We start from the raw sequence: 20,449 nt of genomic DNA, 5'->3' as shown, positions 1-20,449 counted from the left end.
GAGAGTATCCCTGCAGTAAGTGATGTCTCAGGAAAAGAATCAACATGTGATTATTTAGGTGCAAGTTCATGCTTGTCAAGCAGTGACTAAAGTGGCAATTTTTTTCTTGATAATTGACAGGTGGCACTCCTGTACTGAGAGGAAGAGAGTCTCATAAAATATTTCTGGGATGAAAAATAAACTTGGAGAAAATCAGCATCATTTTTAGGTAAAAGAATTAGATTATTGGTAAACACACAATATAATCTTTAAGGGGCAATAATGCCCCTTAAGTAAGTTCATTTTAATTCTCAGATACTGAGAATATTTCACAGTTCATAGCAAAGGAAATATAAGGTTTCAGATGAAATAAAGATTGAGAATCAGCTGATTGAAAATAAGGGTATTATCATTAATTATTATAGTGCATTGGGTAGAATTACTGAGTCCAAAATCACAGGAGAGTGATGAAGAAATGAGATGTATCAAAGTGATGGGATGTGAGAAAGAGTCAACTAGATATTAGCATTTGTTTGTTGGTGATTCTTTCCTATTAGAATAAATTTTTATTTAATTTAACTGAGCAAATACCACTGAGCAATTTTATATGTTCCTTACCATTCTAGATGCTTAATATAGAATGCAGAAATATTAAACAACAAGGATATGATTTCTAAAAGGAGAGGCATAGGTATAATAGAAGTTTAGAAATTGTGTACCTACACAGGCATAATTATGAATGTGTTGATGTTTTACATATATAAGTTATTTGGTGTAGAAAACAGTGCAGAGATTGGATTATGCAGAATTTATATGATATAGTTAACCAAGAAGAAGTGGGTAAAATTAAAATAATGATGTGATCATTTTGGACACTAAAGAACAAACATCGATAATGTGAGATCCATTGTTTTGGTCCCAGATATATGAAATATGTTTATTTTTGTCATTAATATGAACACACTTTTCACTTCAGTTATGCTTAAAAGTTTTTGTTTGTTGGTTTTTTTTTTTCTGAATCTGCCATTGGACTTTCAGCCAATGCCTTTTTGCTTTTCTTCCACAACTTCACACTCTTTCAGGATCACAAACCTAAGCCATATGACTTGATCAGCTGTCACTTGGCCTTCATTCAGGTAGTGATGATCCTCACTGTAGCAGATGTTTTGCATCCAGATATGTGTGAATCACTGCATTTTGGGAATAACTTCAAATGCAAGTCCTTGATCTACATAAACAAAGTGACAAGGGGCCTCTATATCTGTACCACCTGTCTCCTGAGTATGCACCAGGCCAGCACAATCAGCCTCAGCACCTTCTGGTTGGCAAGCTTTAAACATAAATTTACAAATAAAATTGTCAGTGTCCTCTTTTTTCCTTTTTCCTTTTTTTTTTTTTTTTTTTAATTCCCTCAATTTGTCTTTCAGTAGTAACAAAATATTCTACACTGTGGCTTCTTCCATTGTGACCCAGACCAATCTATTTAAGGTCAGCAAATACCCATGAAGCCCATCATGTGGGGAGTGTTTTTTATTCTGACATTATCCAGGGATGTCTTCCTTGTAGGATTATGCTGCTGTCAAGTGCATACATGGTGATCTTTTTGTCCAAGCATCAGAGGTGATCCCAGCATCTTCAGAGTACCAGCTACTCCCCAAGATCCTCGCCAGAGAAAAGGGTTACCCAGATCATCCTGCCACTGGTGAGTTGCTCTGTGGTCATGTACTCGGTGAACCTTATCATCTCATTGTCTTCAGCCCTGTTATGGACATATAACCCAATCATCCTGAGCATCCAGAACCTTGTAGGCAATGTCTATGCCACTCTTGTTCCATTGATACAAATCAGTTCTGTTAGAAGAATAGTTAATATTCTCCAGAAAATGGGATTAAAGTGCTACGAATTTTTAATGTATTGGTGATGAAAAATATTTCTAAAAAGTAGACTCATTCTATAGTTAAATTGTTCAAGTATCCCCAAATTTAGCTTATTGAGTTTAAATAAAATGCATGGAATTACACTTTTATTATATTTTTATGCTTCTGAAACTGAGGCATCTAAGGACTATGTAGTTTCTTCTGTTCCATGTCCACCATAGATTGACATTTCAATATCAAGTCTTTAACACTTTTATTTGTATGTTAACTTTGTACAAGAAAATGTTTCTCTCTTTTTGAAGTATACTCTTTAAAAATCTTTCAGTAATCAAATCTCTCAATGTTTTTACTTTTGAAAATATTTTACTTACTCTCTTTATAAATGATACTTTAGCTAAATATTCAATTCTAGCTTTTAAGCCATGCTTGCTCATTTTAACCTCCCTGACTAAGAAAATTATGTCAATTTGGATTTTAAATTTAATCTAGAATTTATTTTAAAGGGTTTTAAATGAAATTTGTATGTGGCTAGATACTATTTTGGTTATACTTGATACTTTTCCACCTCTATTGGCATATTATTGACAAAAATTTTATATATTTAAGGTGCACAATATGATGTTTTGAGATATACACACATGCACGCAGACACACAAACACACACACATTGTAAAATTACCAAAATCAAGCTCAATAGCATGTCTATTACTTCTCATACTTACTAGGGTTTTTTTGGTGTATGGTGAGAACATTTGAAATCTACTTCATTAATATAATTTACTTATACATTATTATTAATATAGCCTTCATACTGTATGCACATATTTATATTAATTTCTCTTTTGTTATTGTTGGAGACAGTTGTCCATCTTTGTTCCCCAGGCTGGAGCGCAGTGGCATTATCATAGCTCACTGAAACCTCAAACTCCTGGGTTCAAATCATTCTCCCACCTCAGCCTCAAAAGTGGCTAGAACTACAGGGGTGCACCACCATGCCAAGCTAATTTGTAGGAACACGGTCTTGCTATGTTACCCAGGCTGGTCTTGAACTCCTGGCCTCAAGCAATCCTCCTGCCTTAGCTTCCCAAAATACAAGGATTATAGGCATGAGCCACATGCCTAGCTTTATGACATTTTCTTTATTCATTTATGTGTTGATGGACATTTATGTTGTTTTCATATCTTGTCTATTGTGAATAATGCTTCAGGAAACATAAGAGTGAAGATATCTGTTCAATATGTGATTTTCTGTTCTTTGGATATTTAACCAGAGGTAGGATTCATGAATCATATGATAGTTTTATTTTTAATGTTTTGATGAATCTTCATGCTGTTTTCCTTAATGGTTTTACCAATTTACATTCCCAGTGACAGTGTACAAGGTCCCTTTTCTCTTTATCACTGATAAAATTTGTTTTGTTTTGAATTTTTAATAAACATTACCCTAACGTGTGTTTGAGGTGCTATCTCATTTCCATTTTGATTTGCATTTTCCTGATGATTATTAATGGCTTCTTCAAAAAAGGATCTATTTAGATTATTTGGCTACTTTTGAAAAGAATGTGTTATTTTTATTGCTATTTTTATTTTGAGGGTGTTACATTTTATGAATTTCTTACATATTTTGAATACTAACCCTTTATCTGATATTTGGTTTACAAGTATTTTTTTCTGGTCCTGTGGATTGCCTTTTAAATTGATTGACTGTCTTTTGCTCTGCAGTAGAAACTTTTTGGTTTGATGTAGTCTCATTTTTTTTCTCCCTGGGCTTTTAGTGTCAAATACAAAAAATAATTATTGCCGCAAACAATGCCAAAGAATTTTCCTCAATGTTGTCTTCCAAAAGTTTTATGGTTTCAGGTCCAATATTTAAGTCTTTAATTCCCTGTAAGCTGATTTTTGTGTATTCTGTAAAAGATGGGTTAAATTTTTTTTGCATGTGTATATCCAGTTTTCCCATCACCATTTATTGAACAGTTTATTCTTTCTTCACTGTGTGTTTGTATGTCTTTGTTGAAAATTAGTTGACTGTATTCAGATGGATATTTCTGAGCTCTCTATTCAGTTTCATTGGCGTATGTGTCTGGGTTAATGCCCATATCATGCTGTTTTGATGACTATGGCTTTGTTAAATCATTTGAAATTAAGAAGTTTGATGCCTTCAGCTTTGTTCCTGCTCAAAATTCTTTGGTTATTTTGGGTCTTTTCTAATTCCACACAAACTTCAGAAATTTTTTATTTTTCTGGAAAATGATATTTTAATTTTGATAGAGATTGCTTTAATTTTTTTTTTTTTTTTTTTTTTTTTTTTGAGATGGAGTCTCACTCTGTCACTCAGGGCCCAGGCTGGAGTGCAGTGAGGTGATCTTGGCTCACTGCAACCTCCACCTTCCTGGTTCAAGCAATCCCCCTGCCTCAGTCTCCTGAGTAGCTGGGATTACAGGCGCACACCACCATGACTGGCTAACTTTTTTTGTATTTTTAGTAGAGACGGGGTTTCACCATGTTGGCCAGAATGGTCACGAACTCCTGACCTCAAGCAGTCCACCCGCCTCAGCCTCCCAAAGTGCTGGGATTACAGGTGTAAGCCACCACACCCGGTGAGATTGCTTTAAATCTTTATATCACTTTTAGTAGTATGAATGTTTTAATATTAATTTATCCAATCCATGAACACTAAGTTTTTTTTGGTCTCTTCTATAATTGCCTTTACCAATATTATAGAGTTTTTATTGTACAAATATTTTACCATCTTAGTTATATTTATAAGTATTATTTTTGATGTTATGGCAAATGGCGTTTCTTAATTTTTCCCATATATTTTGTTGTAAGTGTATAGAAATGCAATTTATTGTTTTGTATATTGATATAGTATCCTGCAACATTACTGAAGTAGTTTATTAGTTTTAAAAGTTTATTTTCCTGTATTGATGAGCACATGGGACTGTGTTTACACATAAATTAATATACTGTTAACATATCACAGTGCCTAAAAATGTGCTCTGTTGTATTTCTGCGGTGACAAATTTAATGGCATCTTTTAGTCCTAATATATTTTTTTCTTTTAAAATACTTTTAGTCCTGAGTTCTAGTTTGATTGCACTGTGGTCTGAGAGACAGTTTGTTATAATTTCTGTTCTTGTACATTTGCTGAGGAGTGCTTTACTTCCAATTACGTGGTCGATTTTGGAGTAAGTACGATGTGGTGCTGAGAAGAATGTATATTCTGTTGATTTGGGGTGGAGAGTTCTATAGACGTCTATTAGGTCTGCTTGCTGCAGAGATGAGTTCAATTCCTGGATATCCTTGTTAACTTTCTGTCTCGTTGATCTGTCTAATGTTGACAGTGGAGTGTTGAAGTCTCCCATTATTATTGTATGGGAGTCTAAGTCTCTCTGTAAGTCTCTAAGGACTTCCTTTATGAATCTGGGTGCTCCTGTATTGGGTGCATATATATTTAGGATAGTTAGCTCTTCCTGTTGAATTGATCCCTTTACCATTATGTAATGGCCTTCTTTGTCTCTTTTGATCTTTGTTGGTTTAAAGTCTGTTTTATCAGAGACTAGTATTGCAACCCCCGCTTTTTTTTTGTTCTCCATTTGCTTGGTAAATCTTCCTCCATCCCTTTATTTTGAGCCTATGTATGTCTCTGCGTGTGAGATGGGTCTCCTGAATACAGCAGACTGATGGGTCTTGACTCTTTATCCAGTTTGCCAGTCTGTGTCTTTTAATTGGAGCATTTAGTCCATTTACATTTAAGGTTAAGATTGTTATGTGTGAACTTGATCCTGTCATTATGATATTAACTGGTTATTTTGCTCATTAGTTGATGCAGTTTCTTCCTAGCCTCGATGGTCTTTACATTTTGGCATGTTTTTGCAATGGCTGGTACCGGTTGTTCCTTTCCATGTTTAGTGCTTCCTTCAGGGTCTCTTGTAAGGCAGGCCTAGTGGTGACAAAATCTCTAAGCATTTGCTTATCTGTAAAGGATTTTATTTCTCCTTCACTTATGAAACTTAGTTTGGCTGGATATGAAATTCTGGGTTTAAAATTCTTTTCTTTAAGAATGTTGAATATTGGCCCCCACTCTCTTCTGGCTTGGAGAGTTTCTGCTGAGAGATCTGCTGTTAGTCTGATGGGCTTCCCTTTGTGGGTAACCCAACGTTTCTCTCTGGCTGCCCTTAAGATTTTTTCCTTCATTTCAACTTTGGTGAATCTGGCAATTATGTGTCTTGGAGTTGCTCTTCTCGAGGAGTATCTTTGTGGCATTCTCTGTATTTCCTGGATTTGAATGTTGGCCTGCCCTACTAGGTTGGGGAAGTTCTCCTGGATGATATCCTGAAGAGTGTTTTCCAACTTGTTCCATTTTCCCCCTCACTTTCAGGCACCCCAATCAGACGTAGATTTGGTCTTTTTACATAATCCCATACTTCTTGCAGGCTTTGTTCATTTCTTTTTCTTCTTTTTTCTCTTGGTTTCTCTTCTCGCTTCATTTCATTCATTTGATCCTCAATCACAGATACTCTTTCTTCCAGTTGATCGAGTTGAAACCGCTCAACTACATGGAAACTGAATAACCTGCTCCTGAATGACTACTGGGTACATAATGAAATGAAGGCAGAAATAAAGATGTTCTTTGAAACCAATGAGAACAAAGATACAACATACCAGAATCTCTGGGACACATTTAAAGCAGTGTGTAGAGGGAAATTTATAGCACTAAATGCCCACAAGAGAAAGCAGGAAAGATCTAAAATTGACACTCTAACATCGCAATTAAAAGAACTAGAGAAGCAAGAGCAAACACATTCGAAAGCTAGCAGAAGGCAAGAAATAACTAAGATCAGAGCAGAACTGAAGGAGATAGAGACACAAAAAACTCTCCAAAAAATCAATGAATCCAGGAGTTGGTTTTTTGAAAAGATCAACAAAATTGACAGACCACTAGCAAGACTAATAAAGAAGAAAAGAGAGAGGAATGAAATTGACGCAATTAAAAATGATAAAGGGGATATCACCACCGACCCCACAGAAATACAAACTACCATCAGAGAATACTATAAACACCTCTACGCAAATAAACTGGAAAATCTAGAAGAAATGGATAATTTCCTGGACACTTACACTCTTCCAAGAGTAAACCAGGAAGAAGTTGAATCCCTGAATAGACCAATAGCAGGCTCTGAAATTGAGGCAATAATTAATAGCCTACCAACCAAAAAAAGTCCAGGACCAGATGGATTCACAGCTGAATTCTACCAGAGGTACAAGGAGGAGTTGGTACCATTCCTTCTGAAACTATTCCAATCAATAGAAAAAGAGGGAATCCTCCCTAACTCATTTTATGAGGCCAACATCATCCTGATACCAAAGCCTGGCAGAGACACAACAAAAAAAGAGAATTTTAGACCAATATCCCTGATGAACATCAATGCAAAAATCCTCAATAAAATACTGGCAAACCGGATTCAGCAACACATCAAAAAGCTTATCCACCATGATCAAGTGGGCTTCATCCCTGGGATGCAAGGCTGGTTCAACATTCGCAAATCAATAAACATAATCCAGCATATAAACAGAACCAAAGACAAGAACCACATGATTATCTCAATAGATGCAGAAAAGGCTTTTGACAAAATTCAACAGCCCTTCATGCTAAAAACGCTCAATAAATTCGGTATTGATGGAACGTACCTCAAAATAATAAGAGCTATTTATGACAAACCCACAGCCAATATCATACTGAATGGGCAAAAACTGGAAAAATTCCCTTTGAAAACTGGCACAAGACAGGGATGCCCTCTCTCACCACTCCTATTCAACATAGTGTTGGAAGTTCTGGCTAGGGCAATTAGGCAAGAGAAAGAAATCAAGGGTATTCAGTTAGGAAAAGAAGAAGTCAAATTGTCCCTGTTTGCAGATGACATGATTGTATATTTAGAAAACCCCATTGTCTCAGCCCAAATTCTCCTTAAGCTGATAAGCAACTTCAGCAAAGTCTCAGGATACAAAATTAATGTGCAAAAATCACAAGCATTCTTATACACCAGTAACAGACAAACAGAGAGCCAAATCAGGAATGAACTTCCATTCACAATTGCTTCAAAGAGAATAAAATACCTAGGAATCCAACTTACAAGGGATGTAAAGGACCTCTTCAAGGAGAACTACAAACCACTGCTCAGTGAAATCAAAGAGGACACAAACAAATGGAAGAACATACCATGCTCATGGATAGGAAGAATCAATATCGTGAAAATGGCCATACTGCCCAAGGTAATTTATAGATTCAATGCCATCCCCATTAAGCTACCAATGAGTTTCTTCACAGAATTGGAAAAAACTACTTTAAAGTTCATATGGAACCAAAAAAGAACCTGCATCTCCAAGACAATCCTAAGTCAAAAGAACAAAGCTGGAGGCATCACGCTACCTGACTTCAAACTATACTACAAGGCTACAGTAACCAAAACAGCATGGTACTGGTACCAAAACAGAGATATAGACCAATGGAACAGAACGGAGTCCTCAGAAATAATACCACACATCTACAGCCATCTGATCTTTGACAAACCTGAGAGAAACAGGAAATGGGGAAAGGATTCCCTATTTAATAAATGGTGCTGGGAAAATTGGCTAGCCATAAGTAGAAAGCTGAAACTGGATCCTTTCCTTACTCCTTATACGAAAATTAATTCAAGATGGATTAGAGACTTAAATGTTAGACCTAATACCATAAAAATCCTAGAGGAAAACCTAGTTAGTACCATTCAGGACATAGGCATGGGCAAAGACTTCATGTCTAAAACACCAAAAGCAACGGCAGCAAAAGCCAAAATTGACAAATGGGATCTCATTAAACTAAAGAGCTTCTGCACAGCAAAAGAAACTACCATCAGAGTGAACAGGCAACCTACAGAATGGGAGAAAATTTTTGCAATCTACTCATCTGACAAAGGGCTAATATCCAGAACCTACAAAGAACTCAAACAAATTTACAAGAAAAAAACAAACAACCCCATCCAAAAGTGGGCAAAGGATATGAACAGACATTTCTCAAAAGAAGACATTCATACAGCCAACAGACACATGAAAAAATGCTCATCATCACTGGCCATCAGAGAAATGCAAATCAAAACCACAATGAGATACCATCTCACACCAGTTAAAATGGCGATCATTAAAAAGTCAGGAAACAACAGGTGCTGGAGAGGATGTGGAGAAATAGGAACACTTTTACACTGTTGGTGGGATTGTAAACTAGTTCAACCATTATGGAAAACAGTATCGCAATTCCTCAAGGATCTAGAACTAGATGTACCATATGACCCAGCCATCCCATTACTGGGTATATACCCAAAGGATTATAAATTATGCTGCTATAAAGACACATGCACACGTATGTTTATTGCAGCACTATTCACAATAGCAAAGACTTGGAATCAACCCAAATGTCCATCAGTGACAGACTGGATTAAGAAAATGTGGCACATATACACCATGGAATACTATGCAGCCATAAAAAAGGATGAGTTTGTGTCCTTTGTAGGGACATGGATGCAGCTGGAAACCATCATTCTTAGCAAACTATCACAAGAACAGAAAACTAAACACCGCATGTTCTCACTCATAGGTGGGAACTGAACAATGAGATCACTTGGACTCAGGAAGGGGAACATCACACACCGGGGCCTATCATGGGGAGGGGGAAGTGGGGAGGGATTGCATTGGGAGTTATACCTGATGTAAATGACGAGTTGATGGGTGCTGACGAGTTGATGGGTGCAGCACAGCAACATGGCACAAGTATACATATGTAACAAACCTGCACGTTATGCACATGTACCCTAGAACTTAAAGTATAATAATAACAAATAAATTAAAAATAAATAAATAAATAAATAAATAAGCATTTAGAAGAAACTAGAGTTAATGGAAAACTTTTAGTAAATAAGCATTTAGAAGAAACTAGAGTTAATTTTTGTGTTTTAAATAAATGCTATTCTTACACAAGATCAAACTGCTGTAATCCAATTTTAGAAGCAAAGAATAGTCTTACATTGCTAAGTAAAGAAAAAAAATTATTGTAATCTCAGCACTTTGGGAGGCTGAGATGGGTAGATCATTTGAGGTCAGTAGTTTGAGAGTAGCCTGGCCAACATAGTAAAACCCTGTCTCTACTAAAAATACAAAAATTAGCCAGATGTGGTGGTGCACACCTGTAGTTCCAGCTACTGGGGAGGCTGAGGCAGGAGAATCACTTGAACCTGGGATGTGGGGGTTGCAGTAAGCCGAGATCATGCCACTGCACTCCAGTCTAGGTGATAGAGCGAGACTCCATCTCAAACAAACAAACACACACACACACACACACACACAAAAGTATATTTTGCAGAATATGGCAAGAACCTCTGATATATAAAATAAACATTTGGAAATAAATTATGCTATTATTTAGATACAGACTGAAGAAAGTGGGTACAAATCCTGTAATTTCTTTTTGCCTTCAGAAAACTTGGATTTGCAAGTAATTATTTTAGTAAACATGGAGTACTTACTAATTATCTAATTTACTTCAGGTATAACATGTAAATTCTGGTATATTGTCCTAAATGTCTGAATCTAAAATTACAGACAAATTTGAAATGGAAAATAGAAAGTAAAATGTATAGAGAGAGTGACATCAGTAAGATGGAAAAATAAAAGGTGTCCTATTTTCTTCTCTTCCCACAGCAAGAAAATTTGTCAGCCATCACTGATAAAAATGTCTTCATGAGAGAACCAGGCATCCTGGCTCACATCTGTAATGACAGTTACATGGCACATTAAGTTTAAAGAATTGCTTCAGGCCACTGTTTCAAGACCATCCTGAGTTATGCAGCAAGACCTCATCTCAAAAGTAAGTGCCTTTAAGATAGCTTTGAGATCCAGGGAGGGATTTGTGAAACTACAAAAGCCTAAAATTAGAGTGCTTTTTTCCCAAAGCAGGCCCTCATTCAGGTGGCAAACTGCAAAACCTCTGTTCTTGGCTACATACCAGAATATGGCCCACCCAACTTGGTCCCCCTGAGAATTCTGAATTCACTCTGTAAACATTCCAAACTTCTCCCAGCTACAGTCTGGGAGAAGTCCCGTCCTTCCAGAGGCCTTAAGAAAGATACTCATTTATATCCATGCAGGGCGGCCTGCAGATATTGACCTTTATTGTGGTCTCTGAAGCAGTTTAAGGACTCAGTTCCAGCTCCCTGAACCACAGTTCATGGCCACATCTGCCTACATAGAAACCCATACAGTGACCTGGGGAAATCCTCTCTGGTACTCAGTAAAAGTCATACTCATCCATATCCTGATATAAGTCCCATCATATGCACACCTGACTGCATAAACCTGCCTTAGTGTTTGCCCTACAGAAATTCACTTTGTTCAAATATATAATGGAAATTACAACTACCCAAGTCTCTTGTAACAAGCCAACTAAAAGTGGACCCTAGGGCAGACCCAGCAGCTTTGTGACTAAGCTACAACTCTTCTCCACTACAAACCCAGAGGTCATCTCATCACCCTGGGGCGCAACAAAAGATCTCTACTTTCTGAAACCAGTTTATAAAAACTTGAAAGAGGTGTTTTTCGTATTCATAGACACCAATGCAAAACTATATTGTGCCCATTGTCAATGCTTTTATTTTAACATCACACTGGAAGTATGTGGCAGAATTAGCAAAAAATAAATAAATAAATAAAAATAAAAAAGTAATTAAAATTGAAGACAAATAAATGTAAAAAGTCATTGGTTGTAGATCATATGATCTTATATGTATTAAAAAAAAAAGCAGTACATTAAAACCTGTCTAAACTAATGAATATACTCAGTAAATTGGCAAAATATAAAATTAACATACAAGTATAAGTTATAGTTTTATACATGTAAAAAAGCACCATCTGATATAATAAAGAAAACAATTCTATTTACAATAGCATTGAAATAATAAATTCTGAGAACAAATTTAATCAAATTGATAAAAAATATTTACAATGAAAGATGTATCAATGAAAGAAATTAGAGAAGACACAAATAAATTATAAAACAATTCACATCTATGAATTAAAGGAACAGTGTAAAAGTGACATATTATCCAAAGTGATCTATAGATTCAATAAACTCTCTATCGAAATTCCAGTGGTATTTTTCTCACAGTAATAAAAAATACAATCTTAAAATTTACATGAAACCTCAATAAACTTTGAATAGCCAAAGCAATCTTGAGGAAAAAGAGCAAAGCAGAAGGACATCATACTTTATCATTTCAAACTATATTTCAAGACTATAGTAATAAAAACAGGATGGACTGTGCAAAAAAAAGTGAACAAAAAAACCAATGGAACAGAAACCACTACACTTACACATTTCAGACATAATGCAAAAAAAAAAAAAAGAACTTAAAAAATAGTTTAACAAAAAGGTTTTTAAAATTATGCAGATACTTGTGTGGACTATAAAAAAATGATAAAGCAGTCAGATTGTGCACTCTCATATTCCATGACGAGGACTGTGGCTCTTACTGTAAACTTAAAGAGCACTGAAGGGAAAGTAGAATCCTTGGAGAATTTAAAAGTCTAAGACAGGCTGGGCGCGGTGGCTCATGCCTGTAATCCCAGCACTTTGGAAGGCCGAGGCGAGCAGATAACCTGAGGTCAGAAGTTTTAGACCAACCTGACCAACATGGAGAAACCCCATCCGTACTAAAAATACAAAATTAGCCGGGCATGGTGGTGCATGCCTGTAATTTCAGCTACTCAGGAGGCTGAGGCAGGAGAATCGCTTGAACCTGGGAGGCAGAGGTTGTGGTGAGCCAAGATTGTGCCATTGCACTGCAGCCTGGGCAATGAGAGTGAAACTCCATTTCAAAAAAATCAAAAAACAAAAATACCCAAAAACAAACAAACAAACAAACAAAAATGTCTAAGACAGAAGATGCCCTATGTGAGAATAAAAGAAAAATAACTCAGGCTTCTCAGAAACTATCTCCTTTGGAACACAGCTTCCCAAATCACTGGCTTTCTCCCTGACCTTTGAACCTCTATCTTTTGTATTCTCTCACCTACCTGGGGGTTTGGCTATCACTCCATGTCTTTTCATATTCCAAGGCTCTTTTCCTTGCTCCAGACAGGTGATCAGGTCTGGCTTAGAGACGGTAATACCTGTTTTATTAAAAATAAATAACATGAATCTTGCTTAAATTCTCCAGTCACCAACTTAATAATGTTCTCAATAAAGAGGATATAATAAATATTCTAGTAAATTAATCCCCAAACACTAGCTTATAACAGAATTTCTAAATATTTAGAAAATATTTTAAATTTTCCTTATTTCTCTATAAATAAAGGTTCCTTATTTCACTACCTGGTACTATTGAATCAAAAATTGGTGGTGACAATTAGATTTAAATATGTTGGCAACAATATTTTATGCCACTAAGTTTCTGGAATTACCACTAATCTAGAGTAAAGGATACAGATCAGCTCGGGAATGTAGAAAGTTCAGGTCAAGATGAAACATCTTGAAGAAATTCTTTTTCACATAGACAAATCCCCAGTATGTTTTTTTGAAAACAGGGATCTGAAACACATTTATGCAAAACATAAATTATCAGAAAAAACATTCTAAAAAAAGAGAAATAAAACATTTAGAGTATATTAGGAATTGTGTATTGAAGTTATCCTCACCCAGGAAGACCAGGTTTCTGTAGTTCTCTAACGTTACACTCCTATATAAATTCTGCTGTACAGGGTCCAGGCATTGCCACTCATTCAGAGAGAATTCTATGGCCATACCCATAAATGTCAACAGTTCCTGAAAAACACACACACACACAAACACATTTACCGAGTGCCCATGTGCAAAATTTTAAATTTGACTCAAGGTGAAATGACAGAGTAAAAAGAACTGATTCTGACTTATGGGAATGACTGAAATTATCCAACAAAATAATTTTCAACGCAGAAATATTCTGTAATGTATTCTCTGACTCTTAGAAGAGAGTGACATAAGATCCACAACATCAGTGTATATATGAAACTTTTTTGGATGATAAAGTATAAAATTAAGGGGATAAACACAAACATGTACATTTTTGAGTGTTATATTTACATGATTCAGGATGAGTTATGTGTATTTTTTTTTGATGGAAAAGACATGTTGAGTTAGAAGGTACCTCTCAAACTTTGATGTGTATAATAAACTGAAGATCTAGTTAATGCAGATTATTTTTTCAGAAGATCTGAAATAAACTCTGAGTTTCTGCATTCCTAACAAGCTCAGTAATAAAGCCAATGTTTTTAGCCCAAGAAGACTATTTTGGTAAACACCCAGTAATTGAAAAAGCCAGCTTTTCCCAGTTTTTCTTGCCTGTAAGCAAAGATGAAAGCTTTCATTTCCCAAACACAGATATATGCAAAGAAAACCTAAGAAAGAGCAGCTGCCAGACTAAATGTGCTGCATAAAGATATTTGACAATGAAGAGAAAAATAACTCTATCATGAAAAAATCTGGGCCGGGCGCGGTGGCTCAAGCCTGTAATCCCAGCACTTTGAGAGGCTGAGACGGGCGGATCACGAGGTCAGGAGATCGAGACCATCCTGGCTAATATGGTGAAACCCCGTCTCTACTAAAAATACAAAAAAAAAAAAAAAAAAAAAAACTAGCCGGGCGAGGTGGTGGGCGCCTCTAGTCCCAGCTACTCGGGAGGCTGAGGCAGGAGAATGGCGTAAACCCGGGAGGCGGAGCTTGCAGTGAGCTGAGATCCGGCCACTGCACTCCAGCCTGGGCGACAAAGCGAGACTCCGTCTCAAAAAAAAAAAAAAAAAAGAAAAAATCTGTCACAGAGCTCACTACCCAAGTCAATAATATTAACTGCACTAGGACAAATTTTTATGATGTGATGATGAACACGGAAGGACACAGCATCATTGCTTAAATATTGTCCCCCAAAAAGTATAGTCTGAATTTAATCATAAAAAAATCAGTTTTATGCAAAGTTAAATACACAGATATTTCCCATGTTCTGTAATTTCTTTCTTTCTTTCTTTTTCTCTTCTTTTTTTTTTTTTTTTTTTTTTTTTTTTTTTTTTTGAGATGGAGTCTCACTCTGTCGCCCAGGCTGGAGTGCAGTGGTGCGATCTTGGCTCACTGCAAGCTCTGCCTCCTGGGTTCAAGTGATTCTCCTGCCTCAGCCTCCTGAGTAGCTGGGATCAGAGGCATGTGCCACAACACTCGGCTAACTTTTGTATTTTTAGGAGAGACGGGGTCTCAACATGTTGGTCAGGCTGGTCTAGAACTCCTGATCCTGTGATCAGCCCTCCTTGGCCTCCCAAAGTGCTGGGATTACAGGCATGAGCCACTGTGCCCAGCCTCTGTAATTTTTAATAGTCATCTTAGGTAGTCTTTTTTTAGCACCCTATGTGCAGATATCTCCTAGAAGTTTTTTTTCAGAACTTTCTGGGCAATAAATGCCACCCTGTTTTAAAAAGCATTTTCTTAATCCTGTTCGGCATAGAGCTAATAGAGAACATAGATTGAACCTCATTAGATATTCTCTATCTTTATTAAGAAATAATAACTCTTTTCCTCAATAGAAAACTCTAGTATCCATACCTTCCCATATTCAACAATCAAAAAGGAAATATTTTTAATAATGCAAACTATAAATTCATGGTGAGAATTCTTCAGAGCATAGAAGAAGCCATAATTTAGAAAATATAGAGAAGGCTCTGATATGCAGAAAAGAACATTTTTTCAGAGACCCTTGACTGTTTAGTTACATTCATTATAGAGAAAAAACACAAGTATAGAAGTAAAGGTTTGCAAGTACTAAATGCATAGTGTTCCAGGAGGCACCATGCACAAAACTCTTGATCTGAGACATGTTTAGCTTAAAGAAAAAAAAAGTCAGTTTTTTCCTCCTTCTCTGGGAGTCCTCAGATGAGATTCTCTGGACAAATTACACCTGCATCTTAAGAATATTCCTTTAAAGGCATCAGCAACATCTGTTTACCTACTACCATCATACCCACAGGCACCAAGACCCATAGAAAAAGTGTAGCCATTTCCGTCCTTTGTAACAGAAGAGATTCAGGAACAATGAGCTTCTCCATGGACATAAAAATGTAAGTTTCACTTTTTCTGTCCTCAGGTGCCCTTCCTTTTCACAGACACTAGCAATTTCTGCTACAGTAATGGAAATATGGGCCACCCTGTTCTGTCTCTACCAAACCCAAACAGAACAAGCCCTATGGGAACCCTTTAAGTGTAAAGGTTAAACGTAGCTCTCATGAATGGATATTGAACTCCTCACACTTGATTCTGGCCTCATCTTATGAGGCACTTAAATAAAACAACATTAGTGTTTCCACCCAGAACACTAAGTAGAACCTGTGAGGAGAGCACAAGTAAAGAGATTTCTGCAAATTGGCTATGTAATCCTAACTAGAAGCCTGGGCTGACAAACATCTAGCTAAGCATTACCTCTTGAACTGTAATGAGCTTATAAATCACTTGGTAATTTTGGCCCCATTCTATGGAATGCGATTCTGAAGGTTTGCAAAGCGTTCATGAATGGGTGTTTTAAACAAGTGCCCTATTAATTCTGATGTTGCTCCCACTGGGCTCATTATTAGCGTTAGTCAAAGAAAGTAGGCACAGCACAGAGTCCCTTATACTCAGCACACTTATCACAACAGAAATACTTCTAGTACAAAGGAAAACAATCAATTGCCATCCTAAAGTATCATATTCTTTGCTGGCCCTTTCAAGTTGACAAATAAACAGAAGGCAACAATGTCTGAATAAGTCTGCATTTGGAAAACAACATGCACGCATGTACTAATGCAATGTTTATTAAGCAGGTACTGTGTGCTTAAGAGTATGTTACAGATCACTTATTGTGTTGGGAATAACACATTATGTGATTTAATTCTTATAACACCCTGAGAGTTGATACTAAGTGTTTAATAATTCCCAGGATTTAGATAAAGGGCCCAGCATTTTTCTTTCTTTTTCTGTTTCTCTGTCATTGATTTTAAAAAAGTATAGAATAAAAGTTAAATAGAGACAGATAAGAGGGATACAGAAAAAAAGTTTAATGTAGTTTAGAAAAATGTTTATTGTGTTTATATTTACTTTTTTGTGACTTGTGGAGCAACCACTGTATCTGAAGGTATAGAAAATCAGTTGCTAAATGAAATATTTCTGCAAACACTGATTTTATTTTAAAAAATTAAAAATTAAGACCCTAAAATACATACCTTATTTTTCCCATGTATCTGCTTTTGGGTGTCAGGAAATTGAATACCAGCTCTAAAAGGGCAGCAGGATTCACCATTCAAACTCTGATCTATTCCAATTAGTTCTGTGAGGCAGGATGCCAGGGTAGAGCCAGACCTAAATAAGGTCCCCCCAAAAAGTGAATCTGAACAGAACTGGGGCAAGGAGTGAAACTTATGTAGAATTCTGTTCTCTATGCCACTGGGGTATTTCCAGTACTGTTCTTCCTAAGCTTACCTAAGAGAACATTAACTCTCAGAGTTTCTGTAGTTTTAATGTTTTTAAGCTACTGCCTTATCAATTTTATAACATATACTAATAAGCAATGTAAACACATCTCTTAAGGTTTTATTAGATGATAAATGTGTATTCTTAGCAAGGTAAAAGAAATAAAAATAATAATAACTCTTGGTCAGGCACAGTAGCTCCTCTGAGGTCAGGAGTTTGAGACCAGCCTGGCCAACATAGCAAAACCCCGTCTCTACTAAAAAAAAAAAAAAAAAAAATTTCTGGGTGTGGTGGTGGGTGCCTGTAGTCCCAGATGCTCGGGAGGCTGAGGTAGGAGAATTGTTTGAACTTAGGAGGCAGAGGTTGCAGTGAGCCGAGATCGCACCACTGCACTCCAGCCTGGGCGACAGAGTGAGACTCCATCTCAAATAATTAAAACAACAACTCTTCTATCCATAAATATCCCTTTAGGTGATGACATTAGAAGTTACAACAATATAAAGTGGCCAAGGTATTTTGCACACATTTATTCATTGCATCAACCATATGTTGCTTAATTCTTTAGTTGCTAGTCTAGACTAAAAGTTTCTGGATGGTAGGGGCCATGACTGCTTCATCTATTTTTGACATGGCCATATGAAATGGAAGCAATTAATTTATCTGAGTCTCCAGACTGCCTCCTTGTTTTTTTACCCAAGTACCAGGAAACGGGAGAAACTCTCATCTGGGTACCAACCAAAGACATCTCTTGTATGAGGGGAGGAACATAAGATGGCTCATTTCTCTTACACTGAGACAGAAGCAGAATTAACCACTCTTCTCAGACTGACACAGTTCTCCCCTAGACATCCTCAAATGTCTCAAAGATGCCCAACTGATTGTGAGAGGGCTCCTAGTGACCCCGGGCTGATGGCCCAATGACAAGCCAAGCAGGAGAGACTCAGGCTGATTTCAAATAGAAAATAAAATTGCTCTGGTGGAGCTTCAAAACCTGGACCAATTGTCCAGATCAGTCAGCTTTTGGGTAAGAAGAACATCAATAATACTCTAGTATCAGATGTTATGGGTTGGTGGGTATAGGTGTGATCATGGCTGTGGGTACTTTGTGGCCTTGATCTCTCACTCTTAAGATGCTTGTTTACACTTACAGATTCTGACATCAGGCCAGGCATGGTGGTTCATACCTATAATCTCAGCACTTTGGGAGGCCGAGGTGGGTGGGTCACTCAAGGTCAGGAGTTCGAGACCAACCTGGCCAACATGGTAAAATCCCATCTCTACTAAAAATACAAAAATTAGCCAGGCATGGTGGCACATGCCTGTAATCCCAGCTACTCAGGAGGCTGAAGCAGGAGAATCACTTGAACCTGAGGGGAGGAGGTTGCAGTGAGTCGAGATGGTGCCACTGCACTTCAGTCAGGGTGACAGAGTGAGTGAGACCGTCTCAAAAACAAATAAACAAACAAAAAACAAAACAAAACAAAAAACAGATTCTGCCATCAGATTCGATTCACACCTGCAGCTTCTCACATAACTGTAGCAGGTTACTGGAAAAGATCTAAAAAGCTCAAAGAGCCACAGTTTCAAACAGAGGCTTTAAAATATCTATGCTGACATGTCTCAGTGGAGAAAATGCCTCCTGTTGGTTTCCTGTACATTCTCAATCAAAAGCCTGGCCCTGTGTTGAAATCCCAGGCAGAGACCAGACCTTATGTGCAGATTCTGGGATCAACCTGGCTCTGCATTCTTGGGTGTTACAGCAAGCAGAATACAATCAAAAGAGGAATTCCCCTCATAGAGGCTGCTCTAGCACATTCTAAATAATGTCTACCTAAAAGAAAAAAGCTGAGGCAATATGAATATAAGTAGATAGTTTACTTAAGCCAAGCTTGAGGATTTTAATGGGGGGGCAAAGATTCAAGTTGCCTGGAATCTATTTTGATTAGCAGTAGTTACAAGTGGATTTTTAAAGGCAAAAAGAGAGGGACAGAAAGTGGGCTGACACAAAGTCTTTTGTCAAAAATTCTTATTTATTACAGAAATAACTTTGAGTTTTGATTGAATATACATTGTTAAAACTTAGGGTATAAGTTATATTGTCCAGTGTGGCATTATTAGTTTAATTTTTAGCTACTTGTTGCAATAGTGAACAGTTTCAACAGATGAATGCATAGTTCAAATGGTGATCAAAGACATAATTGTGCTCTCATTTTAAGGTCTTTCTAAGTTTGACAACTAAAAAGACTTGCATACTTCAGATAAAAGTTTGTATTTTTCCCCACATCTCAAGAGCTAGATTCAGTATCTGCAGCTGCAGATTTAGGTCCTCAATGGGTGGAGTAGCATCATGTTACCTGCACATTTGTAGGCATTTTACCAAGAGGAGTAAGGTGAAAGTGGAGATTCTCATGTCCAGATGTCTACTCAATGCACATGTGTTACTCTGATTGGGTTTCTGGGCCCCATAGTCTCTGAATCAGTTTCAGTTCTGAAGACACAAGAGTCATTGAAAGAGGTAAAATGGCTGATTGTTGCTTTGTGAGGTTTGTAGAAATCTTATCTAGTTTCTCTAAAAGTGACTGTAGAGGACTATGAATGCCAAATATGCAGGGATACAATTCTGCATATTTAGGGGATGGCATATACTTTACAGCATAATTGGAAGGCAGATAGGGTAAGTTTTCTCTAGAGTAAAGCTTGTTTTGCACCTTATATGTTTATATCATGTCTGGTAATTCTAGCCAGTTATTGCAAAATATAGTTAAAAGAAAAATTTTCTCCAGTCCCAGAGGAACTCCACAATGATAGAACAGAAAGAAAACGTTTATTACACAATTAAACCAAAATGTGACATGTGTCACAGTCAATCTGCTTAAGAGATTGCAAAGACAGAAGGATGGTCACCATAATCAGTCCACAAGTGTAAGAATTTACAGCACCATGTCATAAATAGTTCATTCTGAATTCACTTTGTAACTGGGGAGGCCATCCATGTATACTAATTGGTTATATTCAATGACAAAATAAACTTTTTAAATTTTTGTAA

General features: G+C 36.8%; 1 long non-coding RNA gene and 1 pseudogene across 1 annotated transcript in view; one reads left to right on the top strand and one right to left on the bottom strand.

Annotated features, from left to right (window-relative positions):
• Positions 1–20,449, top strand: part of LOC105466290 (uncharacterized) — an 85,944-nt gene that overhangs the window by 44,052 nt on the left and 21,443 nt on the right. Inside the window, exons 4-7 of the long non-coding RNA XR_011613834.1 lie at positions 121–208; positions 1,546–1,681; positions 10,590–10,755; positions 15,929–16,019. This is a non-coding gene — a long non-coding RNA (uncharacterized lncRNA). The remainder of the gene's footprint in view (positions 1–120; positions 209–1,545; positions 1,682–10,589; positions 10,756–15,928; positions 16,020–20,449) is intronic.
• LOC139358646 (zinc finger protein 195-like) lies at positions 9,860–20,308 on the bottom strand (annotated as a pseudogene).

This window comes from Macaca nemestrina, chromosome 15 (assembly GCF_043159975.1).
Source record: "Macaca nemestrina isolate mMacNem1 chromosome 15, mMacNem.hap1, whole genome shotgun sequence".
NCBI lineage: Eukaryota > Metazoa > Chordata > Mammalia > Primates > Cercopithecidae > Macaca > Macaca nemestrina.
Note: the sequence above shows the minus strand (reverse complement) of the source record. Positions and strands in the feature narration are given on the sequence as shown.